The sequence below is a fragment of the Bubalus kerabau genome, chromosome 10 (assembly GCF_029407905.1).
Source record: "Bubalus kerabau isolate K-KA32 ecotype Philippines breed swamp buffalo chromosome 10, PCC_UOA_SB_1v2, whole genome shotgun sequence".
NCBI lineage: Eukaryota > Metazoa > Chordata > Mammalia > Artiodactyla > Bovidae > Bubalus > Bubalus kerabau.
In genome coordinates, this window is record NC_073633.1 from 92,824,756 (window position 1) to 92,850,624 (window position 25,869).

The window sequence follows — 25,869 nt, forward strand, 5'->3', positions numbered from 1 at the left end:
CGGCACCTCGGCTCTCTATTGGATCACCTTCTGCCCTCCTAGCCCATCCTGTTTGGTGACTAGCGTTGCACCAGGTCAGTCTGGAATGCTCTTCTTCACCCTTCCCGATATCGTTGCGAGTCCAGCTTTCATCCCATCTCATCAGTGAGCCTTCCCTGACTGCTCGACCACCACAACAATCACCATAAACCAAGTCCTGCGCTCCTCTCCGAACACATTACCCACGTCTGCACCTCCCCCAGGCCCTTCTGCTGTCCTCGGAGCATCCCTCTGTCCATCTCCCAATCTCTGAGCGCCCGGTATGCACCGGGCGCTCTGCCTGCTCGCTCCATCTAGTGGGGAAGGCAAACAGTCAGCCATAAACCTTTTCACTAGATGGGAGGTGCTGTAGCTGGAGGCATAAAAGAGGCTGTGGGGACACAGGGGCCAGTATGCTCATGCATACCTGCTGTTATCTTCACCAGCATTTAGGAAGGACCAACTACATGCCAGGCACTGCTGTGTGCGGCAGCTACAGTGATGCAGAAAACACATGTCTCTACCTTCACAGAGCTTACAGTTTGGTGGAGAAGATGAAACAAATCAACAGGTGTCCCATTCTTCCTTTTATATCTGCCACTGTGTCTTGTACACAGCAGGTGCTCAATAAATGCTTGCTGGCTGGTTGGTTCTAAGTTGCCTAATACTTGGACTGTGTCACCTTCTACACCCTAGCTTTACATTTATGAGGCTGGGTCCTGCCAGGAGGCCCCTGCCCTGCTTCAGCTAGCTCTGATCTCAGGTGTGATAAATTAATAATGGCACCCACCAACATTTATTAGGTTCTCCTTATGTGTCAGGTGCTAAACACTTTGCCAATACAGGTAATACAATCTTATTTAATCTTTACAACTCCATGGACTAGGTACTATTATTCAACCCATTTTTGTCAAAGAAGAACATCAGGCACAGAGAGGTTAAGCCACTTGTCTGAGGTTGCACAGCAAGTAAAGGACAGAGCTGAGATATAAACCTAGGCACTGGGCTTCCCTAGTAGCTCAGACAGTAAACCATCCACCTGCAATGCAGAAGACCCGGGTTCAATCCCTGGGTCAGGAAGACCCCCTGGAGAAGGGAACGGCAACCCACTCCAGTATTCTTGTCTGGAGAATCCCATGGACAGAAGAGCCTGGTGGGCTACAGTTCATAGGGTCGCAAAGAGTCGGACACGACTGAGCACCTAACACACACACACACACATTCTGACCCAACTCTGCTCTAATCTACACTGTCACCTGGCATCTGCCTCCTATCACATGTAAAATAGATCACAGAGACCTTTTATTCACCCCATTGGCAGAAACTTGCTGCCTTTTAGTTGGCGGCCATTGCTAGCGACATCTAGGCTGTGTACCCCGCCCTCCAGGAGTCACAGAAGGCAGTGCTAGGGGGCCTCTGAGGTCGTCTCCTGCCCTGCTCTCATGTTTCAGCCAGAGGAAACAAGGACCAGCGATGGGAAGGGACTGGCCCAAGGGCTCAAGACCAAGTTTTGACTGAGCAGCTTTCCTGCCCCAGGCTAGCCCCAGCCTTGGGATGACTTCCTGAGCGCTGTTTTAGAGGGGCTTGTAGAGACTGGGTGGCAGACAGCTGGTCTGAGATGGAGGGGCAGAGAGGCCTGCGAGCAGTCCCTGACCCCTTGAGTCTACACTACCTCTGAGCAGTCCTTGAGCTCTATCAATCTTATTCCTGGGTTTTGGGGCACTCTGCTCTCTGCCCTCCTCACCCTACACCCCCTACTTCATAGCTGGCATCTCCTTCTTCCCTTCCATTGTCTTCCCCCTGGGGTGCCAGACTGCCCATGCTTCTCCCCACATGGCCAAAGTCAGGAATGGGAGTAGGGAGTGTGCCCCAAGGACCCTCCTCACTCTTCATCCATCCCAACACATGTGCTAGCCTGTCCTAGGCATGGGAAAACAGTAGTCAACAAGACAGACGGAAATCCTTTTTCTTGAGGAGCTTAACATTCATGTGTGTTGAGGGGGACAGATAAAAACAAAACAGAACCAAACCTAAGACAATAAATGCATTTAGTATATTACATAGGTAAGTTCATGGAGAAATAGGAAAGCAAGGGATCCTAAGAGCCCTAGCTATGGTTGAGTAGCGACCTGAGGAGGTAAGGGAGGGAGCCCTGCAAAAGTCCAGAGAAGAGTGTGTCAGACATAGGGCACACACAGCAAGTGCAAAGGTCCTGAGGTAGAAACGGGCCCAGTGTGTTCAAGGTACAGCAAGGAGGCTGGTAGCTGCTGTGGAGCAAATGAGAAGTGTAGAAGGAGATGCCGTGAGAGAGTGAACCTCCAAAGATGGATGGACACCCTCTGATGCTGTTGACTGACGGTGTCCCTGAAAGACAGGAATCAGCCCTAAGGCTGCCCGTCCAGTGGATGGAGGTGGAGGACTTTCACCATAAAGTCAGTCTCCCTGAGCTGCCCCTTAGTGAGAGGCTCAAGATATACAAGAGGGTTTGTGAAAACCACTGGCAGGTAGAAAAAGGACACCGTCTTTGTAAAAGACTTTCCAAAAGTCTTGGAAAGTTTCCGTCTTTCCAGCCCCTGCCTCTTGACCAACGGAGTTCTAGAAGAAGACTGGTCTATTACACCCCTGGTCCTCCTCTCTCCTTCCACGGCACTGTGGGTGGAATGCAGAGCACTCTCTAGGGGACAGGGAGTGTTCTGTGGTAGAGGCAGGTGCTTGCTTTATCATCTGACTGAAGCTCCATCACCTGGAACTCTTGACACCAGAAACGATCTTTCCCTTCACTCCAGAAAAGGAATTTTCAAAGCTCTTGTTCTCACAGCGGTGCTAGGAAGGAGGCTTCAGTCAGTCACTGACTTTTTCTAGGAACTTATGAGCTCCTGGTCGTTGTTTTGAGGGGACTGTCCCCAGGGGGACGCTCAGTGAACACAACCTCATTATTTACCACCCTGGCCTGTGTCTCCTGCTTGCCGGGAGGTAGGAGTCCCTAATGTGATTCAGGGTCCCATGGGGACACCAGCCACAGAGCTATGGGCTGTTTTGCCCAGTGGAGCCTGAGGCTTCTGCTTTCTGTGTTTCTGTTGCCTCCTCCTTCCTGCCTCCAGCCGCCTCCTCTCTCTCTCTCTCTCTCTCTCTCTCTCTCTCTCTCTCTCTCTCTCTCTCTCTCAGATTTAAGGGCAGGTTTTATTCCCGAGCTGCCTGAGGGCTCCTCTTTCTGATTGTATTAAAGTCTCCGTAATTCTCCCCTCATTAATGATTGGCATATTTTTACCTCTCACTAAAGGAGCTTCAAGGCGACTCCCGGGGGGGCCCCTACTCTCCGAATGAAACGATTTCATCCTGCTCCAGAAACGCATTAAAAAGGGTTTGTCAGGATCTTATCACCAGTTAGAGAAAGCTAATCAAATTACTTCTGTTTGTTAGCTGGTACAGCACTGTGTCATCCCATCGAGCCGAGGCCTGGGGTGGGCAGGGACAGAGCACCCTGACTGCTGGAGGAGGGTGATGCTGGCTGCCCAGCCTGCAGCCCAGCCCCTGTGCCCCCAGCTGGCACCTTAGGATCAGTCCAGCCCTGCAGAAGAGCTGGGATGAGCTATTGGGACACCTAACCCTAATCATCTATTACTCAGCAGTGATGGCCCCTCGCAGGTACCTGCGTGTTCTCATAGACAGAGGGCGCATCTCAGCCCCACACTGCCTGTTCTTGGCAGAGCTGAGAAGGAAATTGCAGTCTATTGCATGTAACATATGCATTCTCCCCTACTTTGGGAGAAATGAGTACAGAATATTTTGTTTCCCTTTGGCCAGTAGGTTTTCTTTAAAAACAGAAAATAATATTTTTAAGAAAATAATACAGAAAATACTATGTATCCACCACCCCAAACTGACAACTGATAACTATGTTATTTGTGTTTCTTGATTTAATAACAGAATTCACAAGTAAATCAGAGACTCCTTTGTGCCCAACCCCCAGCTCCATTATTTCCCTCCCTTGCCAGTGACAAGTATCATGAATTTATTATCCATCCTTCTAGGCCCTTAAAAATTCTTTAAAATAACATATGTGTATCCGAGGACAGCACAGTTTACTGGATGCAATGGCTTATTTCCTCTCCATAGCATCATGGGTGTCAGTCAGCATAGATTCTGGCATCAAATTGGCGGCTTGCAGCTCTGTGACCCTGGGTGAGACACCTACCTTCCCTGTGCCTCAGTTTCCCCACCTCTAAATTGGGAATAATAACAGCACCCACCTGATAAGATGTGTGGTGAGGAGGAAGTGAGGTTTAACAAATGCACTCAGCATGTGCCTGGCAGGGGTGAGTGCCGACAGATGAAAGACATTGTCACTGCCATCCTCTCTCTTGCACTCCGCTTGCACCGTCGAGGGGCCCATGTGGCTTCTGGGCTCCACCCCTGGTGTACGGGTTCACGCCCATCCAGCTCGAGGCTGCTGAAGGATGTGCGGTGTCCACCTGCATGGACACGGGTATGCTTTGCAAGGAATTCTAGAAACTATGATTCGCTGTACAGAGAAAGCGGGTTGAGTGGGAGGATTGGGCCAGGTATCCCGGGAGCAGACCTAAGCCCCAGCAGAAGAACAGCTTCCAGCCCAACCAGCCTGAGGCAACAGGGACTCTTCCAGCTGCGTGGCTGCCTCCACGGCCCCAGAAAGGGTTCAAAAGGCTGAGCCGCGCGCCCCAGCCCCACCACGTCGCACAAAAGGATGTATTGATTGGTTTGTAGGAGCGTTTCCTGGGGTCCTTTATATCTCTCTCCCTCGCCACTGTAATGAAGAGGCCGCACGCACAGAGGAGAGGAGAGGCCGGCACACATCCCATCCGGGTGGGATTTCTTCATCTTATCAATCAGGACTTTAATTAGACACGTCCGAGAGGGCAGCTCCATCTCGGGGCAGGCGGCAATCTTTATCAAGCGTGCCTCATCTCTAATTACCGTGTACTGACAGATAACAACTGGGGGGCAGGCTGGGGAGCCCAGGAGGCAAGGAAAGGACAGCAGGGTCTGGCGAGTGGCCGTTCCCCCCAAGGAGAGCATCCTTCCCAAACGACCTGGAAGAAATGGCTCTGGCTCTGCTACCAGGGGCGGGAGGATGTGGCCTCAGATTAACAGCCCTCGGAATGATTGCAGGCTGGGCCAGGAGATGGACAAACGTCAGTGTCTCCATCTCCACCCTCTGAGCTCCTGACGCATGCTTCTTCTTTCTTTTAACTCTGAATTTCTTTTTCTTTTTTTTTTTTTTTTTTCTCAGTGTTTTTAATAACATAGTAGAAAGAGCAAGGGAATTCTCGGTTTGAAGGTTATGGCCTGGCTTCTTGGTTCCATGTCAGTCAGTCCCTATGACCTTAGACAAGAAGCTTGACCTCTGTGGGCTCAAGTGACCTTCACTGCAAAATGGGGAGAGTCAGGCCCACTCGTGGGATTGCTGTGCCATGAACTGAATGCGTGTGCGCATGTGCGTGTTTCCCTCCTTGCCTGTCTTCCTGCCCCTCCCATCCATCTGGTGAGCAGCTTTTATTAGGGAGTGGGGACAGCTGACATAATCAAAGGCCAAAGATGAGGCCGCCTGCCCTTCTGGGGTGAGTCTTCTGCTCAGCAGTGTTGAAAATCATCAAGGATGATGGACCTGGGGGTGGAAAATGAGGTGTAGGGCAGCAGGCTGGCGGCTCCTGCCTTGGGTGAGGTCCGCTGGCTCAGAGGTGACAGAAATCACACGGGCAGTGGTGTGGACCTGAGTGGGGATACTTGCACTCTCAATGGTGTGTTGAATGGTTTATTCTCTCTGAGCGTCAGTTTCCTCACGAGAATGGGTGTAATCACTGCTCTGTCTTGGGGCTGGAGAGGTGGCACGTGAAGAACCCAGATTCGGCCCGGCCCTGCACCCAGGGAGCTGTTGTTTGGGTTAATCGAGATTGACTGTGATTGCCTGACCCCCTCTTCTAATCCACGCATGCCCGGCACCTTCTGAGACCTGGCGTTTCTCAGAAGAGTAGCCTGCATGGCACTCGCCTGTCTAGACAACATCCCAGGTCCTCATTTGCTAGTTCTCGGGCTGGGGGCTGAGGCTGGCCCCTTCCCCACATGCCACACTGCAGCCCCCTTTACAGATACTTCAGATTCACATCCCTTGGCCCAGGCCCCCGATAACCAGTTCCTGAGATCACTCTCTGGGGCCTCCTGTCCCCCGAGGCTTCCCAGCTCTTCTGACACCACTGGGAACTTGTCTCCGGGCACCTCGGTCAGGAGAGAGAGGCACACAGACTTGGCTTAAAAGCTTTCCAGTGCTTCCATCCTGCAGGGTCCCAGGAAGGAATGGGTTTGGGGTTCCAGAGTAGAGTGGAGGACAGAGGTTCTGTGCTAGCTCTTTACAAAGCATTTAACTGATCAAAATTGCCTTTCTCGACAGAGATCTTAATCCCTGCTCAGAGAGATGAATAAATTCACCCACTGTCTCTCAGAGCTGGCATCTGAACCTACCTCTAGTGGTCAAGTTATCTCCTTTAAACCACTCAGACAAGCAAGTGGCGAACATTCAAAACTCAAAGAGACTGGGCACCACAGGCTTGGGGAGAATCTGAGAATGTCCCTAGATGATAATTCTTGGGCTATGTTTTTAACAAACCCAGACTCACCTTTCTCTAAATGGACAGCCCCTAATCTGTTGGAGAATGGCATAGGAGGTGGTGCTCTGGGAGGCAGAGTTCACGGTCCCCAAGGACACCTCATGAAGCCGTTGACCCTGGGCGTGGGCTGATTGGGACCCCAGGGTGAAGTTTCGGAATGCCAGGCTGGTTGGGACACAGAAGGACAGGTGGTGGAGGAGGCCATGAAGGTGTACAGTGGGGAAAGCCTCAGCCTCACCTTAGACATATCAGGGTGTATGTGCAGAGGAGGAGCTAACACATGGACCCACCAGAGAACAGAGAAGAGCTTGCTGGGTGGCAGAATGGGTGTTCATGAGAAGGAGTGAGCCATGAGCCAGGACACCGTCCCAAGTGGGTGTGAGCCACCTTCTCCCCTCCGCCTTTCCAGATCACACACCTTTCAGAAGAGGTGGCATCCTAGCAGGAAAGAAGGAACATCATGAGCAAGATTGGGGATCAGGGGAAATTTGGCGAGAGCCCTAGGCAGGCCTGTGGGAGAAGCCCACTGAGCTCCTGGCCTTTCCAAGATCAGGAAAACACTGCCGATCACTAAAGGCATCCCTTCACCTAACTCACAGCACCTGACACATAGCTCCACCTGCGTCCTTCCCCTGTCACTGGCCACCCTGAGAGGTAAGTGATAGGATCATCCCCTTTCATCCTGATGAGGAAACAAGTGCCTAGGAGCATGGGCTATGGGACCATAGAGTCCTGGTTTGAATTTGGTCCACGTGAGTTTTGATTTTCTCATCTGTAAAATGGCAAGAGTAACATCCATGCCACAGAGCTGTTAGTTACATGTTAGAAAACACATTACTTAGCATGTTTTCTGGCACAGAGTAAGAACGTGATAAATAGTAACTGCCTGGATTCTTCATTCATTCATTCGCTCATTCACCCATCAAGAAAATACTTGCCAAGCACCTACTCCATGCCAGGCATGGTGCCAGGTCCTGGGATTGCAGCAGCGAACTTGACAGCCAAGTTCCTACACTTGAGGCACTTATGTTCTAGTGGGGAGATGGGAACGTGACTGAGTAAACAAAGCGAGATCCCTGCAAAGTGGAATAAACAGCAACAGAGGAATCTAACAGGGTGGTGGGAGACAGGGGCTGGGGAGATGGAGGGTCATCTAGACAGGGTGGGAGACAGGGGCTGTGGAAACGGAGGGTCATCTAGACAGGGTGGGCAAGGAAGGCGGTTCAGGACTTTTTGACGGCTGCACAAAGTGTGAGAATGACCCAGGGGTGCCAAGGGCAGCCCAGGTAGAGGGAATAGCCTGTGCAAAGGCCTGGGGTCCTGAGAAAGTTGAGCGACAGAAATGGGTGGAAGGCAGTGAGGAGGAGTGTGGTCCAAGAAGAAACTGGACAGACGGATCCACAGGGCCTTGTAGGTCATGGTGAGGAGCTGGTGGTTTTTTCTGAACTTGGTGTGAACTCCTGGAGTGGCTTTAAGAACAGGTGAGATGGTGTGATGCAGTGCTTCCGAGCATGGAGTCTTGAAGCCAGGCTGTCGGGATCCCAGTCTTGTGTAATCAACCCCTCCCCAAACGAAGTATTTTGAAACAGCAAAAATCATTCATCTTGCTCACAAATCTGAAACATGGGTTTAAGGCTTGGGGAGAATGGTTTATGGCTGCTCTTCACACATCAAACTGGGGTTGAGCTGGAGTGGACGGTTCCCCCACGTATCTAGCAAGTGGTGCTGGCCGGTGGCTGGACTGTCTGCTGGCAGCCTCAGGTCCTCCCCACATGAGTCTCTGCTGCTTGGGCATCCTCACAGCATGGCGCTTGGGTTCCAAGAGCGAATATTCCAAGCCAATGGCTGCTTCTGAACCGGCTTTAGAAATCACATCTCATCACTTCTGCCTCTTTCTGTTGACTAAGCTAGCCACTGCTGCTGCTTAGCCGCTCAGTCGTGTCCTATCTCTGCGACCCCATGGACTGTAGCCCACCAGGCTCCTCTGTCCATGGGGATTCTCCAGACAAGAATACTGGAGTGGGTCGCCATTCCCTTCTCCAGGAGATCTTCCTGACCCTGGGGCCAGTCCAGATTCAAGAGGACAGGAATTAGGCTTCATTTCATAATAGGAGGAATAATAAAGAATTTGTAACCATGTACCGGCGAGTCTGGGGAGGTAGGTTTGGTCAGAGATAGATCAGGCAAAGCCTTGTCAGTCACTGTAAGGAGTTTTTATCTTATTCTAAGCGTGGTGTGAAGTCACAGTGGGTGATTTTAAACGGGGCAATAACAACTGTGGTGGGTGATAGCCTGGATTCTGGAATTAAGCTGCCTGGATTTCAGTGCCTGAACTTACTAGCTGTGTTACTTTGGGTGTTTCATAACCTCTCTGGGCTCAGTTTCCTCATCTGTAAAATGGGGTTCGTAATGGTAATTGTGAGGATGAAGTCAACGTAACTCTTGCCTGTAAAGGATGGGAACAGGGCCTGGCACATAGCATGCGTGCAAAGCCTGCCCTGTTAACTATCAGATCTTTGCTATTGAACACTTGCTCTGGCTGCCGTGTGGGGAAGGCCTTGCAGGACGACTTGAGAAGGATCAGAGAGACCCAATGTGGAGCCAGGACTTGAATTTAGACCTTTCGGGTGCTCCGCACACATTAGTCTGCTTGGGCATTTGCTGTGGGCAGGACACTGCCTATGCTCATTTCCTGAGGCTGCTGTCACAAAGTACACAAACTGGTGACTTCAAGCCGCGGACATTTATTCTCTCGCAATTCTGGAGGCTGGAAGTCCCACATCAAGGTGTCTGGCAGGGCCGTGCTCATTCTGCAGACTTTGGGGAAGGGTCTGTTCTGTGCCTCTCTCCTAGCTTCTGGTGGCGACCAGAATCGTTGGCATTCCTCGGCTTCTGGATGCATCGCTCCCATCTCTGCCTCTGTCTGACGTGGCCTTCTCTGTGTGTCTGTGTTTCCGCGTCCAGATTTCCCTCTTCTTATAAGGGTGTTAGTGAAAGTGAAAGTGGCTCATTCGTGTCCCCATGGTCTACACAGTCCATGGGATTCTCCACGCCAGAACCCTGGAGTGGGTAACCTTTCCCTTCTCCAGGGGATCTTCCCAACCCAGGGAGCAAACCCAGGTCTCCCGCATTGCAGGCGGATTCTTTACCAGCTGAGCTACATACATAAGGATGTTAGGGCCACCCTAATCCAGAATGCCCTCACCTTAACTTGGTGACATCTGCAGAGATGCTGTTTCTAAATAAGGTCACGTGCACTCGTGGACGTTCATTGGATGCAGTACATTGTCAGGGCCGTTATCGGGGCGAAAGGGTAGAAGAGCTACAGGCTCTGCCCTAAAGGTGAAGGAGAGCTGCTACATGGAAAACTGTCACACCTGGCGGGGAACTGCTATGTGCCCTCAGGGGAGAGTTAACACCCCCAACCCGCTGAGCACCTAGAACCCAGTCTTCTCTCAGTACTTTAAAGGCCAGACCTTGAAATGACTCCGCCCAGCCAGGGCAACACACTGGGCTTCCTGGGTTCTAAAACAGGAGGCGGAGAGGATAGGAGCTTTTTTGTCTGCCTGAGGGACTCTTCTGGGGCAAGGCCTCAGGATGCCAGGGCACTAGGTGCTCAGCGAGCTGGCTGGGAACGTCACCCCCAGACCACCCCTTCCCGTGTCCCAGGCAACTGTCTCTGCCGCTTCCGGGGGGCTGGGGTCCACATGGCCCGACCTGGGGGCATCAGACTGGCCGTTCCTACAGGCTGTCCCCCAACCAGGCTGAGTCAGGCCCTGCGTGGTCTGAGGAGTGTGCCCGGGATCAACCAGGATCCCGTAATTGGACTGTTGTTCTTTCATTTTGCCACGTCGTAGCGTGCGGATTATAGACACCACATGCTATAGATTTCCTGTCAGACCTCATGAATCAAGCCCCACTGTCTTATTTACTGTTGGCCAGCGGCTGTGAATAACATCGCCCCCAACACACACTCACAGGCACGTGCTGGTGCTAACACTGCCCGCAGCACCCCTGTGCTGGGTCTCCAGGTGCCACTGCCAGGGAGACAGCAGGGACGGAGCCTGCCCATCCCGTCTCCCCCACCCCCTCGGCCCCCGCCCCTTGGAACAAGCTAGAGGGCTGGCTGCCTGGGCAGCAGCCTCGCTCGGAAAGGAGATGGTTTCATTTAGACTATGTTTTTGTTTTTTTTTTCTCATCCAACTGGGGGTTATTCTCCGTGGGTTTAAGGAGGAGTCCAGCCTCCAGACTAGCCTGCTGTCAGGCTACGCTGTGCATGCAGGTGGTGAGAAGGACAAATATTGGGCGCAGGCCCTGGGGCCAGAGAGATGGGGCTTAAATCCCAGCGAGGTCTCTCACTACCTGTGCTGGCTACTGTTCCCCGAGTCCTGTTTCCTCATCTGTAAAGTGAAGTAATAATAGCATCCATTCATTAATGTGTGCGTATGAGAGAGAGAGGAAGAAAGATAGTGAGAAAGTCAAAGTCACTCAGTTGTGTCTGACTCTTTGCAACTCCATGGACATTAGCTCTCCAGGCTCCTCTGTCCATGGAATTCTCCAGGCCAGAATACTGGAGTGGGTAGCCTATCCCTTCTCCAGGGGATCTTCCTGACCCAGGAATAGAACCAGGGTCTCCTGCATTGCAGGCGGATTCTTTACCAACTGAGCTACCAGGGAAGATAGGAAGAAGGATAATTAAATAAGAATTCAGGTGAAGCCCTCAGCACAGGCTATGTACTATTAACTATTATTATGGATGCTTAATGCTACGGCAGGCATAGCGCAGGTACTGAGCTAACTCACTGATCTGCCCAGCAACTCTTCCAGGCGGATACGACTGCATTTTGCATATCAAGAACTCCAGGCTCAGAGAGGCTAGGTAATTTGTTCAAAGCTGCACAGCTATTAAGTGATGGAGCCAGGCAGGACACAAAGCCAGTCCCGACAGGCCCCAAGGTCCAGGACATCTCTCTTAGGCCAAATTCGAGGTCAGGGACTGCAAGCAAACAGTTCAGAAGGAGCCTTTCTCCCCCACCGAGTCGCCACCCAGTCAATGGCCAAAGCAGTGGCCCCCTCCTTTCTTCCTCTCTCCTGCTCGTGCAGGGTCTGTTCAGAGGGACATTTCTTCTCCTGTGGAGCTTAAACCCTGATCTTGTTGCTCAGGGCTAGTGAGAGGTTAGGGGTGGAGCAGATTCGATTTTTGCCTTTTTGTACAGAGTATCTCTGACTTATGCTGCCCATCAGACGGTTAGCTGTGGAGGGTTTGCCCTGTGTATGTCTAGATCACTGATCTCCCCGCACCTGAATCCTGGGCAGGAAGTACCTGGGTGGTCAGATGGGTGGATGGATACATCCCTATCAGCTTCATAGGAAAAGTGTCTGAGTGTATTTCGAATTAAATATGTGCCACATCTCCCGCTGGACCTCTCTTGTCCGCTATTCTTAATAACAGCCACTTCAAAGTGGCACAAACCTGGAAAAATCATCATTAAAATGCAAACTCCTCTGCTTTAATTTAGATAGAGATGCTGGCTCCCAGCAAAGGAAACACCAGTGACCTTCCCCACCTCCCACCACGCTGCCAGGCACAGAGCTGGACTGGCCCCAGCATGGGGTCTGGCTGGCTGGTCCCCAGAGACTTGCAAGGGGCTGGGCTTTGAAGGCAACAGAGACCCCACCAGAACACTGTCCCATCGCAACCCTGCAGGCTGATTTCCTACTTTTCTCTCCTGCGTCTTCAAAACACAAATCAGGAAAGGGGACTGGGCTATTTTTTCTTGGCTATTCCACAGTCACCAGCGCTAGACCCCAGAATCATTCTTAGCTAATTTCATTCTTCAAGGCAGTGTGGTTCCTGAGAAAGCAGGTCCCTTGGTCTCTCCCAGCCTTGATTTCCTGATCCAGAAAATGGGACTAAGAATATCTCAGGGATATTAGGGAAGGATGTTTCGGAGTTTGAAGTCCTTGATGCTTGCCCCAAGTCTAGGATAAAGGATCATATTCCATGTCTTTTGTGTTGCCCCAGGCACACAGAGCGTGTTAAATACATACGGACCTGTTGGTTGCCACCTGGAGCTTAGGAAATTCTAAGCATAGGTGTATTGGCTGGGGCTGGATATGACTCCGTCAATGTGTATACTAGGCCCCTTTTGTCTGGAAAGGTAGACACATTCCTTCTTCCCCCCAAGAAGAGAAACTACCATACAGTCATGAAGCCACCGGGCAGATAATGTCTGAGTGAGGCCCACCCTCACCTCGAGTGGCCTGTTCCGTGAGTCATCTCCAAACAGACCCCCTCCCCGCTGCCCCTGCAAAAGCTTTCACAGGCTTGTTCTGTGCCCAGAGGAAATGCTTCATCCTCAAATGTAATTGTGTCTGAGGAGGTGTCCTCTGCAACCAGGCAGGTCACGGAGCCCACGAGTGAGTCAGCGCATCCGGGCGGAGTTAATTAAAGTGAGGAGGGAGGGATGGGGGGTGCTGCCTGAGTCCGGAGCAGCCTGGCTGCAGCAGCAGGGAGAGGACTCCCAGGAGGCACAGGGCCCAGTGCAGACCAGCTTCCGGCTGTGGTCTGCTGGGCTCCAAAGGGTGCAAGGGGACCGTGGTCACCAAGGCGTGATCCTGGTCTGGGCAGGGAGAGGAAGCCAGAGGGGAGGGGAAGGCTCCATGGCGCTCCAAACTAGCTCCATACTTTGGCTTAATACTGGCTTTTCCACTGTGCTTTGGATTCTGTGTACAATTTGCACAAATAATCAAGCATTTCCTGTGTGTTCTCTGTGCCCAGTGAGATGGACTGGTGGCGGGGAGGGGTAATTCTCTTCAATTGCTCTTCACCCAGAGAGGTGTGCCTTCATGACAAATGCCCAAGATGTCCAGGGCCTATAATGGTGCCCGCACATTGTAGGCACTTCATTGACAGCTTTGGATGAATGAGTGAATGAGGCTTAGACTCTCTAATTGGCATTTATCGTGGCTGCCAATAGCTGGGTGGGTTGTAAGAGAAGAATGCAGGCAATGAGTTGGTAAAAGGCAAAGGGAGAGGTGAGTCCACTGGGGTAAATTCCACAAAGGCAGGGTGTCTTGTCTGCTTTCTCACTGCTGAGTCCCTAGCACCTAGAGGCCTATCTGGTACACAGTAGAACTCATTAAAGTTTCGTTACATGATGAGTGAACAGAGAAGGAAGGAAGGAAGGGAAGAAGGGAGAGAGGGAGGGAAGGAATAGGGGTGTGCCAGGGGAATCCATGCATCTGGGGGCCTTGATGAGAAACAGGGTCTGGTGAGAGCCATGCCAGCTTCCCCACACTGTCCTCCCTTCCTCATCCTCACCCCATTCATCGGTTACCTGTTCACGAGGAAGACAAGCGTTCTCTTAGCAAATGCCATGGAGGTCTCTTCTCTGCATCCTTCCCCTTGCTGCCTCCTACCAACCTGCTCTGATTTCTGAAATATCCACCCCAGGGGAGGTTCCAGCCAAAAGCCGTCCCCAGTCCCAGGTGGGACATCTGAATGGAACCTCTGCTCTTTTCCTTCCCATGTAAACTGGACCGGACGATCCAGAAGGACTCAGCAGTGGGCAGGGTGGGCCACATGCCCAGCTTCCTTTGATGGAGGAAGTCACTGTGAGCCCCTGCCTTTACCAAATTAGCGGTCTCTCAGGGCTGCCTCTGAAACCCAGGCTGCCCAGTCATTTCAGTGAGCTGAAGGGCCTCAGGGAGGCCTACAGGACCGTCTAGGAGAGTCCAGGTGAGTGTTGCAAGGGCCCCAACCTCCCAGGATAACAGAGGCCACTAGGTCCCTATGTGTCCATATCTTCACCGTGAGGGACTGGGTCTCTCTACAATTTTGAGACCTGGCACTTTTCGCATCACCAAACCAGAATATGCTATGCCAAGAGAGTCAGTATTCTGCCTCCCAGAACCTGGAGCTCTCAGGCGAACCAGGCACAATGACAGCTACCTGAAGGCACTTTGTGGGGTGGTCGCTAAGATGGGGGCTGGGCCGTGTGTGACTCCCCACGAGGCTCGTGCCCTCTGTCTGCCACTGTCGTGGGCCACCTGGACACAGCTGGATGGACTGGCGTGAGGCTGCCCCTCCCTTTGCCTCTCCCCTCCCCGGAATCAACAAGCAGTGCAGCAGTAACGCGGGGCTTTGGCGATGCTGAGTGCGGTTGGCAGAGCCAGGCTGGCAGGTGAGGTGTGGGGCCTGGGCACACCTGCCTGCTGTCGGCTCTGCCTCTGCCAACTGGAAGCACCTTTCTCATCCTGGGGGGAACCATAGGCTAGTTCAGACAGGTAGAGGACGGCCGTGCTGAGACCACAGGCTGCGGACTGATGTTGTCGCAGCCCGTGAGCTCTACACCAGAAAAACCTTGACCTTGACCATTATAGGGATGGGGTGAGGAAACCAGTGGATGGATAAGCCAGATTTATCCCCACTGATGGGGAAAAAAGTTAATACCATTAGTTTCCAAGGGCAGCCATAACCAACTACCACATACTGGGTGGCTTAAAACAGCAGCGATGTACTGTCTCACAGTTTTGGAAACTAGAAGTCTGAAATCAGGGTCTCAGCAGGACCATGCTCTCTCTGAAACCTAGAGGCAAGAGCCTTGCTTGCCTCTTCCTAGCTTCTGGTGAGAGCCTGCAGACCTTGGAGTTCCCTGTCGTACAGTGGCAGCTCTTCAGCTTGTATCCCCACCGTCACGTGGCCTCGCCCCGCATGTGTGTGAATGTGTGTGTCCATCTCTTCTCTCCTTATAAGGACATGAGTCACATTGGATGAGGGCCCATCTCGTACTCCGTTATGACCTCATCTTAACTTGATTACATCCGCAGAAGCCATATTTCCAAATGAAGTCACATTCCTGATCGTGGGGGTTAGATTTTCATAAATCATCTTCCTGTTCAGTCGCTCAGTCGTGTCTGACTCTTTGCGACCCCATGGACTGCAGCATGCCAGGCTTCCCTGTCCATCACCAACTCCCGGAGTTTACTCAAACTCATGTCCATCCAGTCAGTGATCCCATCCAACCATCTCATCCTCTGTCGTCCCCTTCTCCTCCTGCCTTCAATCTTTCCCAGCATCAGGGTCCTTTCCAATGAGTCATTCTTTGCATGAGTGGCCCAAGTATTGGAGTTTCAGCTTCAGCATCAGTCCTTCCAATGAATATTCAGGACTGATTTCCTTTAGGATGGACTGGTTGGATCTTCTTGCAGTCCAAGGGACCCTCAAGAGTCTTCTCCAACAGCACAGTTCAAAAGCATCAATTCTTTGGCGCTCAGCTTTCTTTATAGTCCAACTCTCACATCCATACATGACTACTGGAAAAACCATAGTTTGACTAGACGGACCTTTGTTATTGCAGGCAGTTTCTTTACCAACTGAGCTATCAGGGATGCCTATATATCATCTTAAGGGGACACAATTCTACCCATAATAACCATTGGTGCCCTTTCTTCCAGGAGAAGGTCAGGAGTATTATCTCATAGGTGGCACCCTATGCAGAAAGCTTGGTTTCCTTTCTGTTCAATCCACATGGCCTTGTCTCATGAGGCATCTAGAAAAAAGAACTGAGTTAATGCCCCTGGGGACTCCCAAGAGCTGATGAAGAAGGTCAGCTCCAAGAAAGCAGGAGTTTTCATCAGTCCTGTTGAGTTCCCAGTATCTAAACAGCGCCTGGCCCAGAGTAAGTGCTCGATAACGATTTGCTGAACGAATGCATGTTGGTGGTGGGAGCGGCAGAGGTGGTCAGGGGTAACTGTGTGACCGCATAGAATTCTCTTACCTCCCAGACTCAGGCGTAAGATGGAAATGAGGACACGCAATCCACACATTATCGGGAGTATGGTGTGGGACTGATGTAAAGGCATTCATTCACTTCCTGCCACACAGTAGTGAGTGAAGCGAAAGTCGCTCAGTCGTGTCCGACTCTGCAATCCCATGGACTACACAGTCCATGGAATTCTCCAGGCCAGAATACTGGAGTGGGTAGACTTTCCCTTCTCCAGGGGATCTTCCCAACCCAGGGATTGAACCCAGATCTGCTACATTGCTGGCAGATTCTTTACCAGCTGAGACACAAGGGAGGCCCACAGTAAGGCACACAGTAAGTGTTCAGTAAATGCTAACTAAATCAGAATCTCTTGGAGGCAGTGGTGTGCTCTTGGAGTTTTACAGCTGGAGTGATGCCGACCTGCAGAGTGGAAGTGTAGCTCCGCACTTCTTTCCTGCAGGGAAAGGTTGAGCTGCTTTAACCAGTGACCTACCAGTGACAAAGAGATGAACCCTCTCTTTACCAACTGGAGGAGGAGAAGGCCTTGCTAGAGAGATAGTACAGTGTGATCCATAAGGACACAGACTCTGTGACCGTCCCTGGGGGTTCAAATCCCAGCTGTGCTGAGACTCAGTTTCTCCATCTCTAAAGTGGGGCAGAAGTAGCATCATTCTCCTAGGGTTCTGCTGCTGCTGCTGCTGCTAAGTCGCTTCAGTCGTGTCTGACTCTGTGCGACCCCATAGACGGCAGCCCACCAGGCTCCCCCATCCCTGGGATTCTCTAGGCAAGAACACTGGAGTGGGTTGCCATTTCCTTCTCCTAGTGAAGATTAACTGCAGTGTGTGGTACATGGTGAGCAATATGTACATTTAGTATGATCAGTATCACTTTTGTAAGCCCTCTGCCCTGATTGCTCCGGACTAGGTCCCTGGAAAACCTGGCCCTTGCGTTCCCGGGCTGACTTCTGGGGACGCAGGTACTCTTTCTGGTCCCCGGGCCCCACGCCACGCCAGCCCCGCGCGCAGGGCGCGCACCGCACCGGCCCACCCGCTCCCGCCCCACCCACGCCCGCAGCTCCGCGCACTCTGAGATCCAGCGCGCCCTCTGGTGGCGCTCGGCCTGGGACGGGCCGGCCGCGCTGAAGAGTCCTCTGTGGGCGAGTCCTCGGGCTCGGAGGCTTCCGGTTCTGAGGTCCCCTTGACCGCGGCTTTCCTCCCTGCGAGAGAGCTACAGGAAAAGCTGTGTCTCTCTGCGGCCTCCCTCGCGCGCGGGGCAGCTGGTTTGGAGAGTCCAGCGGCCGACGCAGCCTGCAGAGAGCAGGAGAGGGCGGGCAGAGGGCCCCCTCCTCATCCCGGTTCTGCCGAAAGGAGGGATCTGAGGAGTGACTCTTAAACACCTCCTCATCCAAATAGTTTTTTCCTTAATGTGATGTTGAAATGGACTGGACGGCTAAAAGGCCCTGATGTCTGCAAATTTGCCCCTTTGGGGTTCACCCCACGTACCTTGGACTATCTAGCCATTTCCAGCCCCTAAGGCTGGAGTTCATGCCCTGTTATGTGGACCTATTTGGGCATTCCAGCCTCGGATTTCATCATCACCTCTAATGTTATCTGGCAGCAAGCCCATGCCAGGCAGGCTTCTAAGCACTTTATGTGCATAACTCCTTTTACCCTGAAAAAAAAGTCAGACCTAGAGGGATAGTAACACCTAGGAGGAAACTGAGGCTCAGAGACCTTAGGGATGTCTGGAAGATCAAACAGAATGAGGGTTTGGAATCCTAGCAGTCTGGCTGCAAAGTGATGTCAGCACCACAGGGTCCTCCCGCCCCCCTGGTGAAATCTGTGCTGTGGCACGGCACGCCTGCCCTTGTATGTGGATGCCCCGCCTCTCCATCTGGAATGCCCGTCCTCACCCCTAGGACACCCACGTGGCAGGCTCTCCTGTGAGTTCTTCCCTGCGTCCCTTTGGCCCCCAGCCCCTGCCCCCGGCCCCTCTCTCCAGGTGCCTGTCACCATGTCACTTGTTTGCCTCTGCTAACTGGGGGTCTGGAGTCTCTGACAGCTGGGACCACTTGCTGTTTATCTTTGCTCTGTCAGTGACAGGCACACAGCAGGTGCCCACTGGATGAAGCCAGGCTCAAACAGCAGCTGCCTTCTCCAGGGACATGTCTCACCATTGCCTCTGAAGTGGGAGGAAATGCACATTAGTCCCATTTTAGAGATGGAAAGACTGAGGGGGCATTGCCTTTGAGGGATCCAGCCAACTCCACAGGCTGAACCAAACAGGTGTGCTTACACAGTGCATTGTTCTGTGCTCCGCTTCTCAGACCAGGGGTGAGTGAGAGACAGCGATAAGGTGAGGAGCTGACCCATGAGGACCTGTGAGGTGGGCCACTCATGAGGATGGAGAGTGGAAGGGTTTTTTGGGGGAGGTCCTGGGCTTTGTCTGCCAGGCCAAGGAGGGGAAGATTTAAAATCAGCACTTGTTTTATTCACCAGGGTCTCCTCTTGAAAGATCTCATCCTTTGGGTCCATCCTGCTTCCTTCCAGTAGACTTCTGTGTAGGCTGAAGGGGGCCACGTGACCAAGGCAGTGGAGGGGGCCAAGCAGGGGCTGGAGGAGTTGAGAACTCAGGGCAGCTGGGGACCCGGGATGCAAGATGGGCCCTGGCGTGTCTCACTCCCTGTGCCCCTTAACGACTGCATGGTTGCCTCATTCTCCCTCCCAGTCCAAGCCTCACCACACCTCTACTGCGTCCCCACCGAGCTCCACTGAGCCACACCGCTAAGCGCTGAGTTGGTGTGCATGTGGACCACAGCAGGAATTTCTGGGCCGGTACTGTTTCTCCTGCCCTAGTGGACACTTCTTTAAGATAAAAATTAGGTCTTCTGTCCTATTTGCTTCCCTTCAGTGGCCAGCGCCATGCTGGGCACTAGTGGATGCTCAAGAGAAGACAAGTAGCTTAATTTCTTTTAGCCTCAGTTTCCTCTTCTGTAAAATGGGGATAATATACCCATAGGTGTGAGACTGCCTGCATCAGAGTACCTAGCACGGGACTCAGCACACAGGAAACAAATGTTCAATGTTAGTTTCCCATGTGTGTGTGGATATGTTAGTTGCTCAGTCGTGTCCAACTCTTTGTGACCCCATGGAATGTAGCCTACCAGGCTTCTCTGTACAAGGGATTCTCCAGGCAAGAATACTGGAGTGGGTAGCCATTCCTTTCTCCAGGGGATCTTCCAGACCCAGGGATAGAACCCAGGATCTCCTGCATTGCTGGCAGATTCTTTACCACTGAGCCACCAGGGAAGCCCTCCCTGTCAAATCAGGCTGGCTCAGCCCCCTGCTCCCTGCTCTGATTGGGGGCAAGTAGAACCTACCACCTTGGAGCCTGGTGGCTGGTGTTCAGAGGTTCAGATGCCCTCTCCTTTGCAACCTCAGGGGACTGGAAGGAGGGAAGGGCTGGGGACTCCCTGGGCCCCAGCAAAGTGGAGTGTCCCCTCAGCATCCAGCTGGAGCCAAGGAGGCTGAGATAGAAATTGCCAGTGTGGCAGTCATGGACTTTATCTGCTCCGGGGCCCCCGTCCCCCCTCCACCAGAAATGGACTAATGAATGAATGGGGGGGTGGGGGAGCTGGGGACAGGGTTAGGATTTCATGAGTGATGGCAGGAAGGGCATGGCAGACACGTCTTACCCTTTTCCACGGGCTGTGTCTTCAAGTCAAAGCATAGGCCCCCACTGTGTGGATGGGGGGGTTTACTTGATGTGCTTAAGTTATTTCCTTGTGTTGACTCATTCATCCTCATAAGAACCCTGTGGCTCAGAGGTTAAAGAGTCTGCCTCCAATGTGGGAGACCCGGGTTCGATCCCTGGGTCGGGAAGATCCCCTGGAAAAGGAAATGGTAACCCACTCCAGTACTCTTGCCTGGAGAATCCCATGGACAGAGGAGCCTGGTAGGCTACAGTCCATGGGGTCGCAAAGAGTCGGACACGACTGAGTGACTTCACCTCACCTCATACACAAGGAAGCTCAGAGAATTAACTCTAGAAACTGCTCTCCACCACTGTTATTCTGTCTCCAGGATGACAGAATGAACGTTTTCATTTACACGCCGCAGCCTATCTTTTCCATCCCACCTTTTTGGCTCATGGCCTGGGCCAGGGGTTGGGGGGGCCTGCCAGTGTCTCATGGCCCCAGGTGAGTGCTCTCCACTCAGACCTCCCAGCTCTGAGTTCCCCTGAGACTCATCCTACCCTCCTGGCACTGCCCATCCCTCAAGGGGAAGAGGAGAGTCCCTGGGAATGAGAAGAAGCAGCACATGGATAAGGAACACTCCTGTCCTGCCTGGCCCACACGCAGCCCTGCAATCGCTCTGTGGCTTTAACTGGATCCTACTCCCTTGTCCTGGAGAAGGCAATGGCACCCCACTCCAGCACTCTTGCCTGGAAAATCCCATGGATGGAGGAGCCTGGAAGGCTGCAGTCCATGGGGTCGCTGAGGGTCAGACACGACTGAGCGACTTCACTTTCACTTTTCACTTTCATGCATTGGAGAAGGAAATGGCAACCCACACAAGTGTTCTTGCCTGAAGAATCCCAGGGATGGGGGAGCCTGGTGGGCTGACGTCTATGGGGTCACACAGAGTCGGACACGACTGAAGCGACTTAGCAGCAGCAGCAGCAACTCCCTTGTCCAACTGTCTGCATCACGATCTCTGTCTCCTGAGGAGAGGAACAGGTTTGTTCGACCTCCCGTGGCCACTAAGAGCTTCCTGTGGGGCTCCCTGGGGAAAGTGAAAGTGAAGTTGCTCATTCGTGTCCGACTCTTTGCGACCATGTGGACTGTAGCCTACCAGGCTCCTCCATCCATGGGATTTTACAGGCAAGAGCACTGGAGTGGATTGCCATTTCCTTCTCCAGGAGATCCTCCCAACCCAGGGATCGAACCCGGGGCTCCTGCTTTGCAGGTGGTTGCTTTACCAGCTGAACCACCAGGAGGGATGGTCCCCGGGGAAGGCTTCCACTAACCTGGAAAGCCCCCTCCTCCCCACATGCACCTGGGAGAGGGTGGTCTGGGCTCCTGCCTGATGTCCCTGCCCAGCTGCACAGCAGCTTAATGTGAAGGGGCTGTAACTTACTAGCATTCCCCACTCCTCCCCTTGGTTATCAAAAGTCTTCTGAGTTCACAGAAGGATGGGAGAGAAGAATCTCTACCCATAAATGTAAGATGCTGGGAGGAGCTCAGAAATGTGCAGAACTATTACCCAAAACGAAATGGAGTTTGTATTTTAAAAACAGTACAAATAATAAAGAGCACCAGTAAAATATTCAGAGCCTTTGACTCAGTAATTTCACTTATGAGAGCTGATTCTAAGGCAGTCTCATTCCAGAGAAGAAGGAAGCAGGAGGCCCAGAGAGGTTCATTACAGAATCGAACAGTTGGAGACAACCTAAATATGGGAGAATGGTGAAATAAATGGAGACTTTGATGTGATGGTATCAGGTTGGATCCTTTTATTTATTTATTTGATTGTGGTGGGTCTTAGTTGTGGCTCATGAGACCTTTCATTGGGGTGCATGGGCTTAGTTGCCATGCAGCATGTGGGATCTTAACTTCCTAACCAGGGATCCAACGCATGTCCCCTGCATTGGAAGGCAGAGTCTTAACTACTGGACCACCAGGGAAGTCCTTGGACTCTTTTAAAGTGATGCTTATGAAGTGTGTGTAACAACTGGGAACATGTGTACATTGTAACTAAAATATTAAACTACATAAAATGTATGTGCCGAAGGAAATGAGTGAAAACCGTAATAATTCCGGTGTATGGTGACTTTCTTTAAAATTTCTTGCCTGGAAAATCCCACGGACGGAGGAGCCTGATATGCTACAGTCCATGGGGTCGCAAAGAGTTGGACACGACTGAGCAACTTCACTTTCCTTTTTTTCTTTTTTCTTTAAAATAATTGTCTTTGATTGAAATACTCCTACAATTAAAAAAAAAATAAAGAAACAAATGAGGCAGGGATGGTGGCCAGAAAGGGGCATCTGGACTGCTGACAGTGTTCAATGTCTGCACCCAGGTGCTGGGTACACAGATGTACTCATTTCATGAACATTCCATGTACTGTACACTTGGGATATATGAACATTTCTGTACGTATGTTACTTCAATGAGAAGCTGTACTTATGTTACTTCAATGAGAAGCTGAAAACGAAAAGAAAAAACATGATATATTAAAAAACAGAAAGGCTGACCACTTCATGTTTAATTGGACACACTCTGAACTGTAGCCTAATGATTAGTAAGGGTTTCTTTTTCTCCTAAAATTTCCTTTTGTTAAAAATTAGTAATCACTGTTTTTAAAAGTCCTTTTCTCTGGGATTGTTTGAAGCCAAAGACCTGGACAACAGGAAGGCTGAGAAGGCAACGGCACCCTACTCCAGTACTCTTGCCTGGAAAATCCCATGGACGGAGGAGCCTGGAAGGCTGTAGTCCATGGGGTCGCTGAGGGTCGGACACGACTGAGCAACTTCACTTTCACTTTTCACTTTCATGCATTGGAGAAGGAAATGGCAACCCACTCCAGCATTCTTGCCTGGAGAATCCCATGGACGGGGGAGCCTGGTGGGCTGCCGTCTATGGGGTCACACAGAGTCGGACACGACTGAAGTGACTTAGCAGTAGCAGCAGCAGTACCTAATGGCTGTGAAACCTCAGATTTGTGGTTTCCAAACCAGAACATGCATCCAAATCTTCTGGATGACTTGACTGCTTGTTAATATGTAGTGTTGGATCCCACCTAGGTCTAGGGTGGGCCTAGGAATTTGCATTTCTAGCAAATTCCCAGGTGATGGTGACGCTGCTGGTCTGTGGAACCCACTTTGAGAGTCACTGCCCTAAGATAACCCTCTGGGATTCCAAGCACAATGGTAGGGGAGGGCCATGAGTGTCTTCTTTCTGCAAAACCAAAGCTGGTATTAGGTCTTGCTGATCATAATTCTATCACACCAGAAGGTGTCAGTGCCTCCAGTCATCTGGCACTTGGCTCTGTGCGGAAGGAATTGATTTTCATTGGCCTTACCGATGCCTTCCAAAAACTCTAGCCAAAGCTCATGTTGGTGTTGCCAGGTGTGAAAGGGACATAGAGGCAAAAGCGTTCACGAATGAGGGAGGTACAAATTAGGATGCCTGGTATTGTACCTTTAGACTCAAGTGAGTGCCTTTTTAGGGGGTGAAAGAACAGTAGTTTATTGAGGACTTACCCTAGGCCGGTCACTATGCTGGGAGCTGTGTGTGCCTCGTCTCAGTTCATCCTCAGAACCACCCTCCAAGGTCAGTAGGATCACTGTCCCTGTGGCCTGCCCAAAGCCCCGTGGCTTATACATGGATATGTGGATGGGGGCCCAGGAGCAGAGCATGTGGCCCTGTGTGGGCAGAGCTGGTGGGCACCCAGTCACCACCCTCCCCCTTCTTGGAACTGTCTGCAGCAGTGGCCAGGGAGTAGAGATCCCAGGGCAGGCTGCATGGGCAGCCCAGGGAAAGGATGGATTCCGTAGCCAGGGTTGGTGGAGGAGGGACTCCCTGGGGAAGGTAGGCTGGAGAAGAGAAAAGGGGACACCAGGGGGGTGGAGGTGAGGGGTGGGGAATGATCCAGGAAGCAAGACACCAAGAGCTGGGTGTGCTGGGACTTGAGGATGAAAGAGGGCTTCCCTGGTGGCTTAGATGGAATGGAAGAAATCCAACTGAGAGAAGCAGAAGCCCAAGGCTCACTTCTCTGCAGATCCTGTCCTCAGGTGTGGCTGGATCCAGGGCCACCCCTCCTTACTTTCTGACTTTTCTACAAGGGATGTATTAGGAAAAAAGGAGTGGCTACGATCAGGCAGTAGTCATGTATGGATGTGAGAGTTGGACTGTAAAGAAAACTGAGTGCCGAAGAATTGATGCTTTTGAACTGTGGTGTTGGAGAAGATTCTTGAGGGTCCCTTGGACTCCAGGGAGATCCAACCAGTCCATCCTAAAGGAAATCGGTCCTGAATATTAATTGGAAAGACTGATACTGAAGCTGAAACTCCAATACTTTGGCCACCTGATGCGAAGAACTGACTCCTTGGAAAAGACTGATGCTGGGAAAGATTGAGGGCAGGAGGAGAAGGGAACAATAGAGGATGAGATGGCTGGATGGCATCACCAACTCAATGGACATAAGTTTGAGTAAACTCGGGAGTTGGTGATGGACAGGGAAGCCTGGCGTGCTGCAGTCCATGGGGTCGCAGAGAGTCAGACACGACTGAGCGACTGAACTGAACTGAAGACCGGGCAGGCTGGGGTCAGTCTAGGGTGGCCTGAGGGTGCTGCAGAAGCCCTTTGAGGCCTCATGGGTGGGAAGCTCTCCAGAGGCTGCTCTTCCTGCCTCCTCTGGGAGAGGGTGACCAGAGTCCTTGTGGTGCTGGCGTCCTTGTCACCCTGTCGTGTTGCTCTTCTTCTCTGGGGGCCACCTGGAGTGTGAGGGTGGCAATCCCACCCCACGCAGCTCCGCCTGATGGTTACATGACTCTGTAGGGCTCCTGTTGGTACCCAAATTTCCTCCTGTAGGTTCTCGTTCTTCACCCCTGCTCCCTCCCCGAGGATCTGAGACACCTGGGTCTCTGCAGCAGACCCTGGCCTGCTCACCTGTGAACGTGCAGGCAGGGGCTGATGGTCTCCCTTCCTCTTTAGGGCACCTCATCGAGTCTACGAGGCACCTCAGAGACTGTGGGGCACCCCATCCAGTCTGCTGCTTCATGGACTGCTGTATCAAGAAGCTCTGTTGCATTGGCTGGCATTTCATGGAAGCAGCCTTAACAGAAGATAAAGATTCACTCTGGTTCTGTCCCCCAGTCTCAGATCTGTTCGCACCTGCCTGCCTTTCTGAGTTGTTCCATCCTGAACTGCAAGGACACGCTATTAATCTTTATTATCTGTTTATTCCACAACCCCCACCCCCCACACACAGCAGCAAGAAGGGACCCAGGAGTGTTATCCAGAAGGTGGCCTGACTTTCTTTATTTCCCCCTCACCAGATAGAAGGTACTGCTGTGCCTCTGATCACGACCTCACTAGACCCACGAGATAGTGTCCAGCAGGGGTTTGAGATGGCAAGCCCCTCGCCGCCAGCCCCCCCGACACACACACAGCTTGTACCCTGCTTGGAGCGGCTGCCATTCAGCCTTCCAGCAGACTGTCTCACATTATTGATCATGGGATCGTGAAAGGATACATTTGAGAAGCCATTTCTGTGTTTTCATTACACTAAGACCTTCATACATTGGAGATGGTCCCAACACATCTCCAAGATGACTTGGTTACCCGGGGCCCAGACAGGTGGGGTCCAGGGCTCACATACCTCTCTGCCTGGGCTCCTGTCTAAGGCCATTCAACGTGTTGAGAGGTCGCTTGAGA

At 52.0% G+C, this 25,869-nt stretch overlaps 1 long non-coding RNA gene across 1 annotated transcript in view; it reads left to right on the forward strand.

The window, feature by feature from the left end:
- The window catches only part of LOC129621834 (uncharacterized), a 54,148-nt gene extending 28,692 nt beyond the window's left edge, over positions 1–25,456 (forward strand). The window contains exon 2 of the long non-coding RNA XR_008699712.1: positions 25,147–25,456. This is a non-coding gene — a long non-coding RNA (uncharacterized LOC129621834). The remainder of the gene's footprint in view (positions 1–25,146) is intronic.
- The last annotated feature ends 413 nt before the right edge of the window (positions 25,457–25,869 follow it).